This window comes from Cebus imitator, unplaced genomic scaffold (genome assembly GCF_001604975.1).
Source record: "Cebus imitator isolate Cc_AM_T3 unplaced genomic scaffold, Cebus_imitator-1.0 Scaffold43, whole genome shotgun sequence".
NCBI classification, from domain to species: domain Eukaryota; kingdom Metazoa; phylum Chordata; class Mammalia; order Primates; family Cebidae; genus Cebus; species Cebus imitator.
In genome coordinates this window covers 2401039-2410078 of record NW_016107358.1, presented here as the reverse complement: position 1 = coordinate 2410078, position 9040 = coordinate 2401039, and positions in this window count along the sequence as shown.

The window sequence follows — 9040 nt, the reverse complement described above, 5'->3', positions numbered from 1 at the left end:
AACAAGAGCGAAACTCCATCTCAAAAAAAAAAAAAAAAAATGCAAAAACCTGAAAAGACGTCTCCAAAGGCCGATCTTAGGTTCACAGTAGTGAAGTTACCTTGAAGAGTAACTGAGGAAGTTGCAAATCTTATGACCTCCAGAATTATGGCTGGAATCTTTAGAATTCCAGCTCCTCTCATCTTGACTTGGTGGCTACTGGGCTTTCATTTGTTTTGCAAGAACAGTTTAGCCTTTTGGGAAGGGCTGCTATATAAACTATACACTAAATTTCTTTCCAAAGCTAGTTTGGCCTACACCCAGGAGTGGACAAGGACAGTTTAGAGGTTAGAAGCAAGATGGGGTCAGCTAGGTCTGATATCATTCACTGTCATAATTTTCTCCGTTATGATTTTTGCAAAGGTGATTTCAATGTCAGACTAACAGAAAATGATTTTAAAGTAGTTATCACAAATATATTCACAGAACTAAAGGGAAGCATAATTTAAAAAGTAAAGGAAGACAGGATGACAATATATCAAATAAAGAATACCACTAAAGACATGCAAGTTACTAGAAATAACCAAACGAAACTTCTGAGGTTGAAAAGTTCAATAATTGCAATAAAAATAACTAGTTGGGCTCAACAGTAGATTTTATCTGGCAGACAATGTACTGGTGAAGGAAATTAAGAAATTATAAAAGAAACGATAAATGAATATTTTTCTTCTTTCTTCTGCTAATAGATTTAATAAGGAATTGTATAAAATAATATGTATCAGCTGGGTGCAGTGGCTCACACCTGTAATCCTAGCACTTTGGGAGGCCGAAGTGGGCAGATCACCTGAGGTCAGGAGTTCAAGACTGTCCTGGACAACATGGTGAAACTCTGGCTCCACTAAAAATAGAAAAAATTAACTGGGTGTTGTGATGCACGTCTGTAGTTTCATGTACTCAGGAGGCTGAGATAGGAGAATTGCTTGAACCTGGGAAGCAGAGGTTACAATAAGCCAAGATTTTGCCACTGCACTCCAACTTGGGTGACAGAGCAGGACTCTGTCTCAAAAATAAAAAATAAAATAAAATAATAATAATCTAATGTATTGTGACGAGTATAACAAGCATATAGAAATGTAATGCATGTAATATATTTGCCAACAAGAGAACAAAGAAGGTGGATGGGAGCAAAGCCATATTGCCTAAGGAAATAGTGATAGACGGTAAATTAATAACTATAATAATATATTGTCGGGTTTTTAACATTATTAGAGCTGTATGACAATAGCACAGACAAGGAGGAAAACGGAATAGAGAACTAACAGAAGTAACATTATGTTACTAGAACTAAGCTAATATAAATCTGAAGCTGATTCCAATAAGTTCAGATTCCTATAGTAAACCTTAGAGCAACCACTAAAAAAACAGCCTCAAAATATATGGTGAAAAAAAATAATGGAATTAAAATGCTACATTAGAAAACATTCACTACATGCAAAAGAAAGCAGTAAGGGAGGAATCGAGGAACAAAAAAGACAAAAGACATGAAAAACAAAGTGTAAAATGGAAGACATATCTAAATATATATTTTAAAAAGTGAATGGATAAATAACCCAATCAACAGCTAGTTCTCACTCATAGGTGGGTGTTGAACAATGAGAACACATGGACACAGGGAGGAGAGCATCACACACTGGGGTCCGTTGGGGGGAAATAGGGTAGGGACAGCGGGGGGCAGGGAGTTGGGAAGAGATAGCATGGGGAGAAATGCCAGATATAGGTGATGGGGAGGAAGGCAGCAAATCATGCTGCCATGTGTGTACCTATGCAACAATCTTGCATGTTCTTCACATGTACCCCCAAACCTAAAATGCAGTAAAAAAAAATGAAAAAAAGGTAGTTATTTTAAGACTAGATGAAAAGCATAATCCAAAGCATGTCTTATGTAGATGCTATGACATATAGCAGATGAATGTGTCTTACATAGATGACATATAATAGATGATAGCCTACTATATGTCATGTATTATGTGTCATCTACCTAAGACACACCAGCCATATCTAGTAGATTACTATATGTCATCTACGTAAGACACACTTTAGATTCAAAGACACAAAAAGATTAAAAGTGAAAGAAAGGGAAAAGACATATTATGCAAGCAGCAATCTCAAGAAAGCTTGAGTGGCTCTATTAATGTCAGACCGAATATATTTTAGAATACAGAAATCACTAAAGATAAAGAGAGAGATTTGATAATGATGAAAGGATCAATTCATGAAGAAAATATAACAATGATAAATATGTATGTTCCTAATAACAGAGTGCAGAAATACATGAACAAACTGACAGAAATGAGGGGAAAAGGGGAAAGTTCAACAATAAGAGTTGGAGACATCAACACCCCACTTTCAATATGGATAAAGCTAGACATAAGGTTAACAAAGAAATAAAAGGAAACTCTAACTATACCTAGCAGACATGTACGGAATATTCTACAAAACAACACAATATGAATTTTTCTCAAGTGCACGTGGAACATTCTCCAGAAGCAATCACAGTAAAACCATGAAGCAAAGTTTCAGTAAATTTGAAAGAATGTAAATAATGCAAAGCATGTTCTTTTGCCACAGTAAAATACAATTAGATGCCAATAATAGAAAATTTGGGGAAACTCAGACATATGTAGAAATTGAACAACACACTCTTAAATAATCAATAGGACAAGAAAGAAATTAAAAGAGAAACAAGATACTTTGAGATGTGTGAAAATGAAGACATAACATATGAAAGCTTATAGGATGCAGCTAAAGCAATGCATCAATAGCCTAATTTTGCACCTCAAGACACTGAAAAAGTAAGAGCAGACTAAACCTAAAACAAGCAGAATGAAGAAAATAATAAGAATTAAAGTAGAAATTAATTATGTAGAACAGAAAAAAAAAATAGATAAAATCAGTAGAAACCAAAAGCTTGTTCTTAGAAAAGATCTACAAAATTGACAAACTTTTGCTAGTTTGACTAAAAAATAAAAGAGAGAAAAGACTCAAACTATTAGAATTGAAAATGAAAGAGAGCACATTACCACTGGCCTTATAAAAATAAGGATTATAAGGCCGGGCGCGGTGGCTCAAGCCTGTAATCCCAGCACTTTGGGAGGCCGAGGCAGGTGGATCACGAGGTCAAGAGATCGAGACCATCCTGGTCAGCACAGTGAAACCCCGTCTCTACTAAAAATGCAAAAAATTAGCTGGGCATGGTGGCGCGTGCCTGTAATCCCAGCTACTCAGAAGGCTGAGGCAGGAGAATTGCCTGAACCCAGGAGGCGGAGGTTGCGGTGAGCTGAGATCGCGCCATTGCACTCCAGCCTGGGTAACAAGAGCGAAACTCCGTCCCAAAAAAAAAAAAAAAGGATTATAAAGAAATACTCTGAACAATTGCATGCCAACAAATTAGACAACTTAAATGAAATGGGCCTACTGCTAGAAAAACACAAACTACTAAAACTAACTCAATATAAAATGATTATTCTGAATAGACTTATAATAAGTAAAGAGATCGGATCAGGAATTTTATAACTATCTACATAAAGAGCCCAGGCCCAGACGTCTTCACTCCTGAATTCTACCAAACATTCAAAAAAGAATTAATACCAATTTTTCACAAATTCTTGAAAAAAATTGAATGAGTAGGAACACTTTTGAACACTTTCCAAATCATTTTATGTGGCCACTATTACTCTAATACCCAAACCAGAGAAATGTATTACAAGAAAATTAAAACTACACAATAACATCTTTTATGAATATGGATGCAAAAATCTTCAATGGCATACTAGCAAAAAAAACCGGCAACATATAAAAAAAGTTATACTCTATGACTAAGCGGGATTTGTTCCAGGAATTTAAAATTGGTTTAACACCAGAAAATTAATTAATGCAATAAGTCATATCAATAGAGCAAAAAACTCACGTGGTCATTTCAATAGGCACAGAAAAAGCATTTGACAAAATCCAACACCTTTTAGTAATTAAAAAAGACACTCAGAAAACTAGGAATAGAAAGAAACTTTCTCATCCTGATAAAGACAACCCATAGAATAGGACAAAATACTTGCGAATCACATTCTGATAAGGGACTTCTATCCAGGATATATAAAGAAATCCTACTAAAAAACTCCTATAATAAAAAGACAACCAAATTTTAAAATGGGCAAGGGATCTGGATAGACATTTCTCCAGAAAAGATAGACAAATGGTGAATAAGCATATGAAAAGACGCTTGACACCATCAGTCATCAGCATCCACTATGATGGCAAGAATAAAAACTAACAAGAAATGTTGTTGAGGCTGTGGAAAACTCAGAACTTTCATATTGTCATGGTGGGAATGTAAAATGGTATAGCCACTGTGGAGAAGAATCTGGTAGTTCCTCAAACGATTAAACTTTGAGTTACTATATAGCACAGCAATTTCAATTCTAGGTATGCACCAAAGAGAAGTGAAAACATATGTCCATACAAAAGCTTGTACAGAAATGTTAATAGTAGCATCTTTCAGAATAGCCAAAAGGTGGAAACAACCCAAACGTTCATCAGTCAACAAATGGATAAACAATAGTGGTGTCCATACAAGGAATATTATTTAACAAGAAATGAAGTACTGATATGTGCTATAACATGAATAAACCTCAAAAACGTTATGGTAACTAAAAGAAATCAGTGACAAAGGGCCACTGATTATATGACTTCATTTATTTATAAGTCCAGAAGGAAGAAATCTATAGAGACAGAGTATATTAATGGTTGCTTAGGGCCAGGGGCAGTGGAAGAGATGGGGGAATTGTGGAGTGATAGTCAAAAAGTAAGAGATTTCATTTTAAGGTGGTGAAAATGTTCTAAAGTTGACCATTATGATAATTGTATGTGTACTAGAAACCACTGAGATGTACACTGCAAATGAAATTTTGTAGACTGAATTGTATTTCAATAAAGCTATTAAAAAGTTTTTAAATTGCTTGTCTAATTTTATGTTTCTTTTCTAAATATGTATAGACAGATATATCTCTTTATATTTTCCAACAAATAATATAGCCAACTATCACTTATCTTTGTGTAATATAATATTTACATGAGGAAATGTTTACTTGAAGCAGATTATTTCCTACCACAAACGCCAATTCTGTTAAATTCCTAAACGATATTCAGTTTTCACTGTTCCACTTCTTCCTTTCGAATTGGACACAAGAATCTTAGAGCTAAATGAATGTAATGTTCAAATGTAGTGAATCACTCAGTAAGTCTCTACTGTTGTGACCAGCCATAGTAAGCAGCCAATAAATAACAGCTATCGTCATCATCAGGACCAGCCTTTTCATCACCTCCACCATCACCCCAAACCTTCTTCTGCTTGGTTTCTGATATTTTGACCTAAATTTACTTGTAGTTGTTCCATAGTGTGTGTAATATGTATACTTATTCATATGCATGTGTGCCCGTGTTTTTATTTATGTATGTGTTTGTGTGTGAATTGAAAACTTTCCAAATTCCTTAAAGAAGTAGTGGAATTATAATTAAATAACCTGATTGAGGAATATTACAGAAACCTGTTATTGACTCAAAAAAGGTTTTTCTTTTGGGGAACAAGTGGTGCTTGGTTACATGAGTAAGTTCTTTAGCGATGATTTGTGAGATTTTGGTGCCCTCATCACCCGAGCAGTATACACTGCCCCTATTTGTAGTCTTTCCTTTACTCCTTCCAACCCTTTCCTCCTGTCTCCCCAAAGTCCATTGTGTCATTCTTACATCTTTGCATCCTCATAGCTTAGCTCCCATTTATGAGTGAGAACATGTGATGTTTGGTTTTCCTCATTTAGAATAATAGTCTCCATCTCATCCAGGTTTCTGTGAATGCCATTAATTCATTCCTTTCATGGCTGAGTAGTATTCCACCATATATATATATATACATATCACAGTTTCTTTAATGGGCATTTGGGTTGGTTCCATGACTATAAAAATTTTGATAATTTTACAAAGAAGCTCAATTGTGTTCTCTTTTTTTTAGCTGTCAAGTGTAATCACTTTCTGCTTCATTTATTTTCAGATAATTGTTAGGTGTCTCTGCTAAGCCTTGCAATGAGTTTCAGCTCCCTGTTTAGAGGAGAAAGGTAAAGAATGTGTTTTTCTTCTATTAGATTTGTAACAGGCAAGTTAGGAGTGTCTATTCAAGAATATGGCGCATATGAGTTTGCTCATGGTTTACTTAACAAAAGATTTTTTTTAAAAGCCACTAGTTAAGGAAAGCTTAGAATTTCTCAGGACAAAAGATAAATGTTGATCCTGTTTAACCTGTCTCACTTCATAATATGCCCTCTTTCCCTCCACATCCTTCTGATTCTCCAAAACAGACAAACAAAAAGAAATCTTAGTTGAAAGTTCCCATTAGTTTGGTTAAGCAAGATTTTGCTGTGCTTGACTATTATTGTACACCTAATTCTGGCACCTGAATAATTACTTTCTATTCTCATAACCCAATTAATTGTTGACTAGTTTCACATTGAATTAGTCATTAAAGCAAAGCTCATTAAAATGCTGACATGTGTTTAGGTTGCTTTTGAACAGTAGGAAAAATTAAAATTATTCATCTAAATATTCAAAAAAGAAGGTAAGATAAAAAGACATATGAATAAATTCAACCAACCATGTGCCAAGATAAATATCTCTTTTTCCTAAAAGATGGAAACTGACATTTTTTAAAGAAAATGGACACAGTGGTTCATTGTTACAGTAGATGCTGTATGTTACTAAGTATAAATAGTGTTCCAAAGAGAAATAGTTGAAAACTATTAGTGGTAGTTATAATTGAAGAGTAATAACAAAGAAGTGCCTAAAATTTAGGTAGCAATTTTTACTCCTTTAAAAATTTTCATAAATATTTCTAGTTATATCCTCAATTATTTTTTTCAATAATACTTTAAGTTCTGAGATACGTGTGTAGAACATGCAGATTGGTTACATAGGTATACACGGGCCATAGTGGTTTCCTGCACCCATCAACCCATCACCTACATTAGGTATTTCTCCTAATGCTATCCCTCTCCCAGCTCCTCACCCCACAACAGGCCCCGGGTGTGTGATGTTCCCCTCCCCGTGTCCATGTCTTCTCATTGTTCAACTCCTACTTATGAGTAAGAACATGCAGTGTTTGGTTTTCTGTTCTTGTGTCAGTTTGCTGAGAATGATGGTTTCCAGCTTTATCCATGTCCCTGCAAAGGACATGAACTCATCCTTTGTTATGGCTACATAGTATTCCAGGTGTATATGTGCCACATTTCTTTATCAAGTCTATCTATCATTGATGGGCATTTGGGTTGGTTCCAAGTCTTCATTATTGTGAAAAGTGCTACAATAAACATACATGTGCATGTGTCTTTATAGTAGAATGATTTATAATACTTTGGGTATATGCCCAGTAATGGGATTACTGGGTCAAATGGTATTTCTTGTTCTAGATCCTTGAGGAACTACCATACTGTCTTCCACAATGGCTGAACTAATTTACATTCTCTCCAATAGTTTAAAAGCATTTCTATTTCTCCACATCCTCTCTAGCATCTGTTGTTTCCTGACTTTTTAATGATCATCATTCTAACTGGTGTGAGATGGTATATCTCACTATAGTTTTAATTTGCATTTCTCTAATGACCAGTGATCATAATCTTTATTTCATGGTTTTTTGGCCACATAAATGTCTTCTTTTGAGAAGTGTTTGTTCATATTGTTTGCCCAATTTTTGATCGGATTGTTTATTTTTTTCTTGTAAACTTGTTTAAGTTCTTTGTAGTTTCTGGATATTAGTCATTTGTCAGATGGATAGACTGCAAAAATCTTCTCCCATTCTGTAGGTTGCCTGTTCACTCTAATGATGGTTTCTTTTGCTGTGCAGAAGCTCTTCAGTTTAATTAGGACCCATATGTTAATTTTGGTTTTTGTTTTGCCATTGCTTTTGGTATTTTAGTCATGAAGCCTTTGCCCGTGCCTATGTCCTGAACGGTATTGCCTAGGTTTTCTTCTAGGGTTTTATGGTTTTAGGTCTTACGTTTAAGTCTTTAATCCATCTTGAGTTAATTTTTTGTATAAGGTATAAGAAAGGAGTCCAGTTTCAGTTTTCTGCATGTGGCAAGCCAGTTTTCCCAACACTGTTTATTAAATAGGGAATCATTTCCCCATTGCTTGTTTTTGTCAGGTTTGCCAAAGATCAGATCATTGTAGATGTGTGATGTTATTCCTGAGGTCTCTGTTCTGTTCTATTGGTCTATATACCTGTCTTGGTAACAGTACCATGCTGTTTTGGTTACTGTAGCCTTGTAGTATAGTTTGAAGTCAGGTAGCATGAATGCTCCAGATTTGTTCTTTTTGCTTATGGTTGTCTTGGCCATATGGGCTCTTTCTTGGTTCCATATGAAATTTAAAGTAGTTTTTTCTAATTTTGTGAAGAAAGTCAATGTTATACCCTCAATTCTAAGAAGTAATTAAAAGTGACATTATTATACATTGTTTAGATTCCTTACTGAGATATGGAACTAGAAGTTATGCACTTTTATTCAACCTGAATAGTTACGTCCTAAACTCTAGACCATCAAGATATTCTCTTGTTATGATTTGGCTGTGGTTTTGCTGCTTTTTCTTGAACAAATCAATTAAATGTAATTTGTATTTGTCTCTAAAAGACTGAGAATAGAAATGTTGAACATTCCCTCCAGATTGATTTAAAAATTAATGGAAACTTCAAATAATTTTATTATTATTTATTTATTTATTTTCCCCCCATTTATTTATTTTATTGCATTTTAGGTTTTGGGGTACATGTGAAGAACATGCAAGATTGTTGCATAGGTACACATGTGGCAGTGTGATTTGCTGCCTTCCTCCCCATCACCTACATCTGGCACCTCTCCCCTTGCTATCTCTCCCCAGCTCCTCAGCCCCCACCATCCCTCCCCTATTTCCCCCCAACTGACCCCAGTGTGTAGTGCTCCCCTTCCTGTGTCCATGTGTTCTCATT